A 14569-nucleotide genomic window follows, 5' to 3' on the forward strand; every position below is an offset into this window, starting at 1 on the left:
CTAGCTCTAAAATGGGCAGTCGTTGATAAGTTCCATGACTATTTGTATGGTGCGAAGTTTACGGTAAGAACAGACAATAATCCCCTTACCTACGTCTTGACGACGGCCAGGTTGAACGCGACAGGCCACCGGTGGTTAGCGGCGCTCTCCACCTACGACTTCAGCATCCGCTACAAGCCCGGCCGGGAAAATATTGATGCTGACTTATTGTCCAGGAGTCTGCAGGAGACAGGAGATGGGTGGGTGGATATACCTCCCTCTGGCATCAAAGCCCTGTGTCGTAGGATCACTACAGGTGGTTCCCACCAACACACCACCAGATTCGTTGACCAGCTAGGTGTTTCGCCTGACGCCATTCCTGCTGTGTATGCTGGTCTTACTCAGATTGAAATGAGCCCACTGGAGCAGTTGAGCTTAAAGGAGCTCTCAGAAGCTCAAGACTCTGATCCGGTCATAGGTGTAGTGAAGCTTCAAGTTGAGCGAGGACAAGGTGCTCCAGCTCCTAAGCATCCTAACCCAGACGTGACCTTGCTGCAGAGAGAAAGTTCCAAACTTAAGATAAAGCGTGGCCTTCTGTTCAGAGTCACCAAACGACCCTCTGGGAGAGAAGTGAGTCAGCTTGTCTTACCTGATAAATATCGGCTGATGGTGTTGAAATCAGTGCACGATGATGCTGGTCATCTCGGTACAGACCGAACCACAGAGCTCATTAAGGACCGGTTTTACTGGCCCAAAATGGCCTCTGAAATCGCGACATACATCCAGAACTGTGGAAGGTGCGTAGCTAGGAAAACTATCCCACAGAAAGCTGCCCCTTTACAGCAGATCACAAGTAGTGGCCCTCTAGATCTGGTCTGCATAGATTTTCTTTCCATTGAGCCAGACTCAAAAGGCATAGCTAACGTGCTAGTTGTCACTGATCATTACACCAGATATGCTCAAGCATTTCCCACAAAAGATCAGAAAGCACTTACTGTAGCCAAAGTCCTCTTTGAAAAGTTCTTCGTGCATTATGGGTTGCCTGCCCGCATCCACAGTGACCAGGGCCGAGATTTTGAGAGCAGACTCATAAAAGAGCTTTTGACCCTACTCGGCGTCCGCAAGTCCAGAACATCACCTTACCATCCTCAGGGTGATCCTCAGCCTGAGCGGTTTAACCGCACTCTTCTGGCAATGCTTGGCACGCTTGATCCAGCTCAGAAGCCAAAATGGAGCCAGCATATCAGTCAGCTAGTGCATGCTTACAACAGCACAAGAAATGATGCCACTGGGTACTCGCCCTACTTCCTTATGTTTGGAAGAGAGGCGCGGCTACCAGTTGATTTGTGTTTTGGCATTGGATCCGAGGAAGAGGATGATTTGAAACATCATCAGTATGTGGCCAACATGAGAAAGGAGCTACGGAACGCTTACCAGCTAGCCGCTGATGCAGCTTCCAAGAACCATGAACGGAACAAAAAACGGTATGATACAAGAGTTCGGAATCAGACCTTGGAGGTAGGAGACCGGGTATTGGTTCGCAATCTTGGCATCACAGGAAAACACAAACTACAGGATCGCTGGAACTCCCTACCCTATGTAGTGGTCGCCAAGTTGCCCAATCTTCCCGTGTATCGTGTAAAACCTGAGAGAGGAACGGGTGTAGTAAAAACATTACACAGAGACCACCTGCTACCCATTGGTTACCTGGTGAGAATGTCTGCTCCATCAGATCGGACAGTACAGCCCAAGAGACCGGTGACCAGGGCACAGCAAACTAGGTGTGAAAACGAAGATGAGACACAAAACACAAGACATGTAAGCCAAGATGATTATGACTCAGAGTCTGAAGAGGAACATGTATACTACTTACCTCCACTGACACTTCGTGCCCGTGTAGACTCTCAGAGCAATGAGGCTGAAAAAAGGGATGCTCCGGACCTGCACGACAGACCCGTGAGAGATCATCTTGTTGTCAATGACTTACCTGAAGCGGAGGAACCAGCAGATGAACTTCCAGCAGCAGAGGAGCAAATGGAAGAAAGTCCACAGACACGCCGAGACTCTGTGGTGGACACAGAGCTAGACGAGGGAGACGTCCCTATCCCTAGCACCTCGGTTGTGGATGCTGACTCTCGCCGTGAACCTACTGCAAAAAGGAAAGTGAAACCTGTCCTACGCCTCAGTTATGATGAACCTGGACGACCGACTGACAGACCTGTGACTATTAGTTTTCGAGGCATGATAATCCAGATTAGCTATGACCCAGACGCCATACAGATACATTAGGTAGAGTGTTGAACTACTGATTTGGGTCTGATGAGGACATCCAGACACTTAGATGGGGGAGGATGTAGCCCTTGCTAAAGTAATGGGTGTATTTGCATTTTGATAACAATATAATGTACAGATTCATAATTCATGTGAAGTTTATTGTGTATTGATATGTTTAAAAATGCAGAAATATGGTTAAAATACAAAGGTTAAAAAAGTTAAAAATCTACAAGAAGTATGTGTTAAAAATATAAGTTCATGTCATCCCATGTCGTGTCCTAACAGAAAAAATAGTAAGTTCATCTGAGACAGTGTTTAAGTGTAATTACGTTATTTACACAATATTATTTGTTTTAAGAGGTGTCTATCACAAAAGTCTTTGCTGTGATTGGCTTGTGCAGAGCTCGGAGACTCCGGCCAATCGCGTGAGCAGTCTGACGTGAGGGGGTGGGACTTAGACTGTGTTGTGGTTCCGGGAAGAAAGCAGGGAGAAGAAAAAAAGGAAAAGAGAGAGAGACACGAGTTAGCCCAACCGCGTCGAAGTTTTGAGACTTTTTAGAGGCTGAAAGTTCTTGTTTTAAGGTGAACGGACTGTTACCGGATAATATAGACTTTTGTGCCCTGTCGAGAGGATCTGCGCCCTCCGGTGTGGACGAGAGCTGTCGGACGGAATCGTTAACGAGCGGACTGTGAGTTTCGGCTGCGCCTGCCGGCGAGCCGCCATTCCCCCCTCATCCCCCGTTTCCCCACGGACTGTCGGGAGCGCATGGACTGTTGTCGGGAGTCGTGAGTAACTGTTGATTTGCACGTGCCTTTTATTTTGCTTTCAGAGAGCGAAGCGGCCAGTGTGTTTTGGGCCTCAACGCACACGAGCAACGAAACAGGCCTGCAACAGGGTTTTGGGGTAGCTTTTCCCAGACTGTTGTGGACTGTGGTGTGTGCGTGTGGGTGTGTGTGTGTGGGTTCATTGCATTATTCGCTCGCTTTATGTTTCATGATATTTGGTGTGAAGAACCAGTGATTGCCAGTATTTAAAGTGATCAAAACGGGTATCATTTCTGTTGAATATTAATTTTATTGTCACTGAACCCAAGTGGTTATTTCATATTTTTTATTTTTCTATTTTGAACTAAAAAATCCTCTAACTAAAGAAAGTATTTACATTTAAAGTGCTATTGTGTGTGGTTTTCATTTACTCAATTCATATTTTATTTATTAAGCATAACAAAAAAGGGAATATCATAAGTTTAACCCAGGTCCCGCCCATAGGTACATGAGACGGGTGTTACAATAGTGTTCGTGTTTGTGGTTCCTACCTGTTGTCGCGTCTCCTGCAGAAATATCTGAGTTTGTTTGGACACAGAGTTGTTTTTATAATATTCCACCAGCTGGTTGAGAGAGGGGAACTTCTCGGACCACAGGTGATACTGTCCTCTCCCGTCCTGCAGCACCTTGAAGTGCTGTACATCCGACGTATGTCTGCAGGAGAGTGAAATAAAAAAAGAACAAATTCCACAAATTTACAATTTCTCTAATACTGTACATAACGATCTCTGTCTGTCTTTTCTTATTGAGCAGACTATTAAACTCTAAGAAGGAGATATAAGAAATATCAATCAGATGGAACAGCATATATAAAAAAGAGACGGCTAAGACAACAGTTTTTTCTCAAACAGTTAAACTGTTGCAGTTTTCCATTTTCACTTTTAGTTTATTTGAAAAGGGACAGTGTACATTACTAAAACATTGTAAAAAACAAAACAAATGTAAATGCACCCGAGTTAGCTAAAAAGCTAGTTTTCATCGTTAGTCCCTCTACCTGATTGTAAAGGGCAACCTTTAAAAAGAGCAACAATAAAATACCTCATGAAAAACATCTACAACATCTACATGTTCTACAACATCAACATGAAAAATACTTGTTTTGTGCATAGGTCAGCAACATTAAACAGGGAAGAAGCCACTGAGCGTTCCTTGTCGACCCGGCGGCACCAAAGCGCCATGTGCAATCAAATGAAATCAGTCAAATCAAATCAGTCGTTAATTTACACTTAGACCTAACGCTTACCTCGTGTTTCTGTTTGAAACAAATCATAAAATATGGTTCCTGGGGCCCAGAGTTGTCCGGGTTGCTAGGTAACATCTTGCTAAACAGAACAAGAGTTTTGCAAAGCTGAGCCAAGAGTTTCATATGTTATGATGATATGATGTTTTTGTTTTTTTATCTTAAATCCTGACAAGTCTTAAAACCAGTAAAGCAAAAATACATTCACTGGCATGAAAACCTCCCAGCAGAGATAATGTCAGGAAAGCTCTTTCTCACTCCAACACACACACACACACACACACACACACACACACACACACACACACACACACACACACACACACACACACACACACACACACACACACACACACACACACAGCGTGGAGCATTGCTCCGTCTCCCTCTCACTCAGATAAAGTGGCTTCATCACATTTTTGAATCTCCTGTGAAAGGCCGGTTGTGTTCTTCCTCTTACTGTTATTTAATTTGAAGATCTTGTAAAAAAAAAAAAAAAAAAATCAAACACATCTAAAATTCAATTTGCCTGGTTCAGACTGAGCAGCTATTTATATTTGTTGTTGTCGTTGGTAGTTACTCATATAACCTGTGCACCAAGATTTGGCTGAGTGCTACTGTTGTTGTCTTCATGTATAGATTAAACCTGGTTTATACTGTTATTATAATAATTCTCTGTGGTCTCCAGGTCTTAGTAAAGTATTGTAAAGCATATTTGTATCTTTAACTCAGAGTTGTAACATCAGATTTATAGAGATGAGTTTGTGTAACGTTCATCATGTCAACCATTCCTATTCGAGTCACTAAACACACACGTTTGACAGGAAGCCTGGAAGCTTTAACAAGCATCTCCTCCAGTAATGTGAAGCTACAGGCTTCAGCTACAACATGTAACAGTGTTATTATACCGCTGTAGGTTTCTCAGACTGTGAATGTGTCTGCAGGAGGAAGTGGTGAGTTCAGGTGGTTATAAATACAAACATGACAAAGTCACAACATAATATAAGGCTGGACTGTGTGTGTGTGTGTGTGTGTTGTAAGCAATTTGCATTCTGTTTCAGGTGGTTATCTGTTTGCTTATCTCCCACTGTGTGTGTGTTCACATGCACATTGTTTCCCCAATAAAACTCATTTACATGTTTTTTGTTTTTCCGAGCCATTTCCACTGCTGCTGCTGCTAAAATTAAAACCTTGTTTCACAAAAATCACCCAAAGCATGAGTTACAGTCAAAAGTCACACTGTGATTTTGGCCTTATCTATAAAAAAAATGTACCAGTGACTGTCATCGACTGAAAGTAACAAAGGTTTGTAGGTTTGTATAACAGGTAGATGTGTTGCCAGCCACTTTTGCGCTTTACAAGTGTGCAAATTTAATTTGGACACTTGAAAGTGCAAAAGTGAATTTGAAAGTGCAAAACAAGAAGAAGTGGGATGATACTGAAAGGAACCAAACACAAAAAAGCAAAAGGTTGTAGGAAAAGTGAAAACAATGGACAACCTTGAAACAAAATCTTAGAGTATTTGAAAGAAAAAGAAAAATTGCAGGCAGGAAAACATCATAAGCAGTGGCACAGTATCAAGTTTGCCTGCACTACTGTATATTGAAAACATATGGCATCAACCAAAACAGTGAAATCTCTAAGTGTGATAAGTTGGATAGTGGTGATAATAGTAATTTAGCACTACCTAGCTATGAATGTGATCAGCCTGGTGGGGCAGTGGTGAGCAGTAAAGTTATGGGGTTGAACCTTCCTGCTGCCTGAGGCACCGGAGTGAACTTTGCATCTTCTCCTCATCACTGTGTGGGTTTCCTGTGAGCTTCCTCCCTCAGTCCAAAAACAAGAAGTTTATTGCGTCACTGTAGCATCACATTACTTGAATACACGTCACTGGGGGGCGGGGCAAGTCAGAGCAATGTCGGACAGGTGGATAGACTGTGGTTACATATAGTTTTTGACCACAACTATTGATTTACAACCTTTAAGTTACCAATTTCGTTGATTGGATGGTTTTTTCGTTACCTTTTGGAATTTGTTATCATTATGAACTCAACTTTTTCTATGATTTTTGCTTGCTTGGAAAATAAACATCTAAAAGAAGTACCACGCGATGATTTTTGTTTGGAGGTGCGTTCAAACGCCACAGACCGTCCCTGTCCACGGCATGATATGCCGGTACATGCAGGATACTTGAAACTGTCAGTAGCTGTGAGCTACTGTCTGTTGGCATTACGTTAAAGGGATAGGTCAACATTTTGGCAAATTTGCCTATTGCCATAATCCCTATAATTTTAGGAGTAGGTTCATTACCTTTAATTGTCGGTGCAAGCTGTTTGTAGATCAGCAGGACAGAGACACGAGCTGCTCAGCAAACGCAATGGAGGCCCACGGTACTTTTGCCTTTCCTTCATCAAACTCATCAAGTACACAATCCAACAACTCCAAAACACTCTTGTGGACAAGTTGTGACCTGCACATTCACCACGCTATGAAATATTAACATATAATTATGTAACATTTCGACACATGAAGCAAATACTTGCGTTTTGAAGTCACTCCGTCCAGCAGCCATGCCTGGAATGTAGTTCCGGCTATGCATTTGCCTCGAAAACAACTCTGTCTCATAATGTTACATGATTATTTCATAGCGTGGTGAATGTGCAGGTCACAACCTGTCCACGAGAGTGTTTTGGAGTTGTTGGATTGTGTATTTGATGAGTTTGATGAGGGAAAAGCAAAATTACTGTACGCTTTCGTAGCATAGCTCTGAGCAGCTCATGGCTCTGCTCTGATGTTCTAAAAACAGCTTGCACCGAAAAAGCTAATGAACCTACCCTTAAGACTATAGGGCAACACACACACACACAGACAACACACTGGGTGCACCTGACAGAGATGGAGAAGTCGCCCAGGCCTGCGCTCTGGCTGCCTCGGATCAGGAAGGTCCCCACAGGTTGTGACATCAGCCTCTCCTCTGCGTCACTGCGACTGGCATCTTCCTGGTACCAGCTGGAGTCACGGAGGAAACGACGGAGGGTGAGACAAGGAAGGTTATTAGTGATTCAAATGCGCATGCAGAGATGCACCGAGGGTGAACAAGGAGGAGTGACGTTGCTAAAAGCCTGGAAACATATAGTCAGATAAATATCTATCATCTCATCCAGAGATGTGTGGAGCATAAAGCAGGAGGAATGGCCACTCTTTTATCATGTGACGACTGTTTTTCCACCGTCTCAATCTCACCATACCATCCAGAGGTGGAACTTACATAACACGATTAAACAAAGAATGGTTTTCGCATGACACTGTGCAGCGTTTCCTTTCGTGAGAAGATGACCTCTTCTCCTGATCCGTCTATTCCTCTTGCAGCTTTGTGTTAATATGTGTTTTTCTTTGTTTTTTACCTGGGCAGATGAATGTTGATGAAGTTTTTGGGCACGAATCCCTCCACCCCTCTGACTTCTGCTCTGTACCAGTTCCCGCTGGTCTGCAAAATCTGACACAATCACATGAGAAAGACGGACTTTGAAACATCGAGTCACATCGAGAGGTGAATTTGATTCACCCATGATACTGATTTGGAGGTGCAGCAGAAATTAAATCAGCACATAACAAGTACAGTAGAGAGAGGAGCTCAGAGAGAGGTGATGTCCTCCAAAGCCAAACTACGTACATGTACACCACGGCTTTAGAGAAACAAACAAAAAAATCACAATAGATGATCTGGATCTGCTCCAAAATCCAATGGTGTCTTCACCTGGTCCAACATATATCCCTCCGATAAGTTTGGCACAAATCGGCTCAGCACTTTTTGCATAATCCTGATAAGTACCCAGATAAAACTATATAAAGTAAACAGCAACTCTAGTCTTTATTTGGCACTTAGAGAGTGAACAAAGCTAATGATTCCCTGTCCAAAACCATGATACCTTACCAAAACCACAAAAGTGCCTTATTATTTGAGTGTGAGTTTGAGTTTATTTCAATCAGCAGCACATCAAAAAAATAAATAGAACCACAAGAGAAAAAAAAACTGTAACACATCCCTCTAAGAGCAGGGCTGCATGAGGCTGATCGAAAGGGTCAGGGCTGAAGCTACAAGCTTATAGATGCCCTAATCTTTAAACCATACAGTACATGTAAATATATGTATATACAGTACCTATACATAAACAAACAAGCATACATGCCATCTACACACATATATACACACACCTACATTTGTGAATTGAACAGACGATCAGTAAACCTGAAGTAAAGCAAACCTCTCTTTCACACCACTGATACTGTAAACACATGAGGGATAAAGTCATTTGCAATGAAACCTGGGTCATTCGGCTTAGTGTTTTAACACACGTCACATGTCCCATTGGGTCCTATTAGACTGTAACTAAATTCACCACTAATTAAGACTGAAGGTCTGTAAACACCACTGGACTTAAGAGGAAGACAAACACTTCTTGAGCAAGAGCGACTGAATCAGCGGATGAGAGGTGAGATCGCATTTTTCAACAAAGGTTACAAGGTCAATCTGTTTTGGAACAACTTGCAGCGCTACACAGGAATGAATGTTGATATTGATATCTAATGCATATTTGAATATTTGTGTTTCTTGTATATATTTATATGTTCATATGTTTTTTGACACCTATTTTACTTTTACTTTTTGTGAAAAATTCAAACAGAGATAAACATTGCAACCACTGTTCTGTGGAAATAGGAAACAAACTTGAATTTGAGCAGCAGGATGCAGTTTCGTAACACATTTTTTTATAACCAGCTGCAACAACTACTACACAGTCGCACAAATAACAGCTTTTGTTGTATAGATGTTTTGAATGTTCACCCAACCAGCTGACACTGATTTACATGAAAACGCTGCCGGGGGACTATATACGCACTCCGCATTTGAATGTGTTTCCATATCAAGGGCTATCGATAACTAGGGTTAGGGTTAGGTGGGTTGTTGAAAACACAAAGTAGGAACTATGCATAAGGTCAAGGCATGTTTGGTCTATCTGTGTGTGTGTGTGTGTGTGTGTGTGTGTGTGTGTGTGTGTGTGTGTGTGTGTGTGTGTGTGTGTGTGTGTGTGTGTGTGTGTGAGTGTGTGAGTGTGTGTGTGTGTGTGTGTGTGCACCTTCAGTTTCTCTCCCTTTCTGAAGCTGAGTTCATCATCAGCTGTGGCTTCATAGTCGTACTTGGCTACAGCTTCCATGGTAAAGGACCTATAAAAGAAAGAGTGGGAAAACTGTTTCATTTCCTGTACATGCAGCCCCATTGGCTGTAAATACCATACAGTAGCAACAGCAGTTTCATCTAAACGTTTAACCCAGGTTTAACCAGGATGACACCAGGCGTTTTGGCCGTAGTGTAGTAAATATGTCCTGTTGTCTCTCTTATCCATAGAAACACACATTCCTGTTATTTGGAGGCCACAAACACCTGAAAAAAAGTGTTACAACCTGTCTCCTCCTTTTCATTCTTTACTTCACACACATCACAGAAAAAAGGATTTGGCGGAAGAAATCAATAAGCTATCACTACCAGCTCCATCCACACTCCCTATTTCACGGGAAGTTCAATTGGATCTAAGGTGCAGCGCTGTCAGTGCAGTCAGTGCAGTAGGTGGAGAGCTCCTAACTGACAGCCCTCCCCGACAAACCATAATTCAAAACGACAATCTGTTGCCGCTTGTGCCTCATTGAAGAGAGAAAGAAACACTGTTACAGTACTCACCATGTGTGTGTGTGTGTGTTGCTCTCCCTCTCCCTCTGCAGCCCAGAGCTCGTGGGGTTTTTGACAAAGAGAAGTCCTGCTGCCGACTCACAGGAAGCGCAGTCAGACTGCAGCCGCTGCTGAAACACGCTGCCTATCACTGCTCAGTGCTGACCAGTTTGCACCGTCACATGAGCGCACCCAAATGTGGAGGTATAAAGATGTACAAAACAGATAAGGGCACGACATGTGCTGTACCATCCACATGGAAACAAGGGCTGTCATGGAAAGTCGTATTTCACTGATTATCTGACAGGGAGGTAGGCCTATATATGTCACTTTTCATTTCATGTGTAGAGAGACAAGGAACTGTGACTGAAAAAAAAAAAAAAACACCTGAAATTTCCACTTGCTAACTTCACACTAAGTCAACGCCTCCACAAAAAGCTGGGAAGCAGACACTGACTCATTTATCTGTTTCCACGTTAAGCAAGAAAGTTTCACTCCCGATTTAACATTTTGTGACTCCTGTGACAACAGTAGTGGTAACCATGGTTACACACACATTAAATGCTAACATGAGCTGGCTAACTAGCCTATTCTTTGGTTGAACGGGTTTGAGGGAACTTTTAAAGGGTTAAAGTTAAAAGTTTTTATCTTCCAGCAGGTAACAACCCACCTCACTGAGGCTAACGATGCTAATGATACTGTGTAGTTATCAGATTGTATCAGTGGTGATAAAAACAGGAAGTTTGAATTCCTGTCAACACAAAATGAGTTTGCCTTCTACAGTAAAGATGACATTTCTGATGTGGTTTACACAACTTGTTTGCCAGGTGCGAGTTGCTACTGTTTACACAGAAACAACATGTGGCAGTGACAAAAATGTAGCTGTAAAGCTGCAATAGAAACATCTCCTCCGCCATTGGGGCATTTGGAGTGAGCAGAACTGATCAGCTGATGAGCCGATGATGACCAAACAGCTTATGGCAAGGAGCTGGATGAACTAGTCGGCCGGTGCGTTGACAACACTAATCATCACCACCAACCTCTCCTGGTATTTAAACTTTAACAAACTTGTTGGAAACTTGTTGCATAACCCATGCAAACTTTACTTATCTGTGCCTAAACTTAACCAATGGCTTCACTTACTTTTAGGTTTTTTCCCCCTATTTTACACCTGTACATGTCAGTTTTACTAAACTTAACCAGTCGGGAGTTCTCGACGATTTTTGGTGAGGTTCTACGTCACTTCCTGCAGATCATGTACTCCATCTAGCCACAACCCTGAAGCTGGAGCCCTTAGGGCCCCGTTTAAAGCGTTCTGCCCAACATCATCTTCATCATCAGGTACAGGAACTGTGATGCAGCCGATTGCAAGATCCCTGCGAAAAAGACAGCGAGGGCAGAAGAGAGAATCCTCAGAGTGCCTCACCTCCCTGTTTGGGACATTTGTCAGGAGAGACATTGGCAGGAAGCCACTGCGAGGGACTCTGTTCACCCTGTCCACACATTGACAGCTCATCTGTCCTCTCGGGGAGGTGATGTAAGTGCATCAAAGCCAACACCTCCAGGATGAGCAATGGATTATTTCCCCCTCAGGCTGCAGGGCTGTGCTACTGTAAACGTTAAAGAGATAACATTAAACTTAAACACAAATCAGAACTGTCTAAAATAAAGCAGCTATGCCACTGAACCAAAGATTAGAGAAAGATGCTGTTCCATCAGTCCTTTGAAATATCATCAGAACAAAAAAGAACAATTTCTTTTCAGCACTATAAACACAAGGCACAGAAGAAGCAAAAACAGAATTTAGATTTTGATTAAATATCAGCCCTAGAATGAATCTGTGAACCAAAAATGTCACAGCAATCCATCCAATGGCTGTAAAGACATTGAACTCCGACTTCAACCACATGGTGGCACTATATGAAAAAGCCAGCAGATACACTGTGGATACACATGCACCATATTTCAGAAGTTGTTGGGATATTTCGGTCTGGAATGGTGGATGGACGTTTACGACCATCATCACCATCTACAATGGTCATATATCATGTCTGGAACATTTGGTAAGGCCCCAGTAAGACTGCACCGTGTCATTTATACAGTGGCAGCTCAGATGCACTGGGTCACTGTGGGCAAAGTTACAAATGAACATGCAGAATAAAACTATTGGAATTTGACATGATTTCTAAATAAGTTTTCTCTATTCATCAAGTATTAATTTGTTTGCCAAAGTTTGCCAAAAAATAAAAGGACTTTCACTTTCATCTGTTTTTGGCATATTAATAGTTCCTCAATTAAAATATGTACTGTGAATCAATAAATAAATATAAATTGAAACAAATATTATGATATACAAATGCAAAGATTGACAAATTCTACACTCTATGCTCTTCACCTCTTCATTCATCACATGAAAACATGAAATCACAAGTTTTCTATAAATTTGTGCAGGCTACTTGTGATTTTTGGCTTTAAAACCTTCTTTAACGTGTAGCAATAATGAAAAAACAAAACATGCTCTCCCCCGTGAAGTAGAAAAAAAACTGTGACTTTGATCACACCTGTAGTGTCAAGTGAATAATGTAACAGAAACATAAATATAGAATATGGCTGGAGGGGAGAGCGGGTGAGGAGGAAGAGTTTAAGTAGGAAAGAGGAAGGAAGTACAGTGTTCTGTAAAAGACATGTAGTAAAAAGGAAAGCAGGGGGTGGAGGTCAGAGCCTCACAGTCGTCTAAAACAGGCAATGATACAGAAGGGATTAGCATGGGAGAGAATCAGGAGGTGTTAAGGTGAAGCAGCAAATACTGATAGCAGCAACACCCTCTGTCTGTCTCTGCCTCTGCCATCAGAGCTCAGATCCACATGTGGTGTTTGGTGGGGAACTGATCATGAGACTTGGCTGAAAAGCAAATGTGATTTGAATGAAAAAAAAAAATGGTGATACAGGGTTCAAGCAATCAGCAGCAGCATTCCCACCCTGAGAGGCTTGATGAATGAACTCCATGTACCCTCGTAGTTATGTGTATGCGTGTGTGTTTTTTTACAGTGCCAAAAGAATCATTTAGCCTACCTCTTGATGCCTGTTGCTAAGGTGACCTACAGTTGTACGTGCATCTATTGTTATGCAGCCGATTATGGAGCATCAGGAAAAACAAAATATGTACAGGTGTATCTATTCAGATTAGGTATTGTGGTGTGTATGTGTGTGTGTGTCACACTGTTGACTGTGTATAATGTCCTGAGCCTGTGAAATATCCCATCTAGCTTCATGACAGAGCTCATAAACCTCTGTTTAAACAGGTGGAGAGGACTCCTGTACGGCTCAATGCAGAGCTGCCATTCTGCATTAAAAGGCCCATTAACTCGGGGCTCGTGTGCCCGACTACGTGCACGCACGCCCGCGCGTGTTAACACTCTGCCACATTGACAATGGCATCTTTTTAGGAGTCGAGGGTCTTCAAACTCTACAGGAGTGAGTGAGTGCAGATGGAAGAGGGAGAGACTGAGCGCAAGACGAATGAGTTTGGCAGAGACGGAGAGACGGAGATGTATGATAAATATTCTGTGAGCAAACATCACATTTCATTTTGTTCACCTCACGTAACTCTGCTCATCCCCACTTCTCCCAAACCTCTGTCCAAGTCTGAGGGAATGAAAGGAATTGAAGAAGAAAGGAAAAGAGTTCTTTGACAAAACAGCTTTCTGAGAATCTAACAAGACAATACAGTAGAAGAATAAACAGATAGCCTAAATAAATAAATAGATCCTGCAGGGAATTGAAATCAGCAAGACCAACGATCTTAGCGCTATAGAATCTCTTCTAACACTGAAAAACAAGCTCCAGTCAATACGTACAATCTAAATATCATAAATCATTAAAGATGCCACATTTTTTACTTTAATTAAAACAGTGGGTGCTAAATTGGATGACCGATAGGCCCAAAAGCTGATGAATAAAATATTGGGCCCATTATTTATTGATAAATCATCGAACTATACATTAACCTGTTACAGAGAGTAATATGTCCATGCTGAAACAAATAAGAGACCTGAAATGTAAAATAATGTTTTATAAAATAAAAAACAACTCCATCATACCTAAAAGCACAATCAATCTGGAATTAGGGTACAATATTAAGAGGTGTGGTAATTACTGTTTCTCATTTGTCTGCTTTTCCTTATCCAGGAAAAACAAATGAGTGTGTAAATTATGCTTGCTCAAAACGCAGGTGTTATCATTCAGATGTTGTCTGGGCCAGTGAACAGCTGAATCTGGACTTTATTTCTCTTGGGGATGTGGGATGTTTTTTTTTTTTAAATCTTTGCCAATCACAACTGAATCCTGGCTGGTGTGGATGTTTTTTTTTATGCTTTGTTTTTTTTTACCCCGAGTCCATTAATAATTACAGCCATAATTATCTTTTATGTTTTGGCAAATAGTCCCTCTCGTAATTCATCAACCCCTCCTCCAGCATGGCTTGTATTTTATAGAAGGTGTCGGAGTTTGTTTCCATAGATGGAAAC

The sequence above is a fragment of the Trachurus trachurus genome (assembly GCF_905171665.1).
Source record: "Trachurus trachurus genome assembly, chromosome: 1".
NCBI lineage: Eukaryota > Metazoa > Chordata > Actinopteri > Carangiformes > Carangidae > Trachurus > Trachurus trachurus.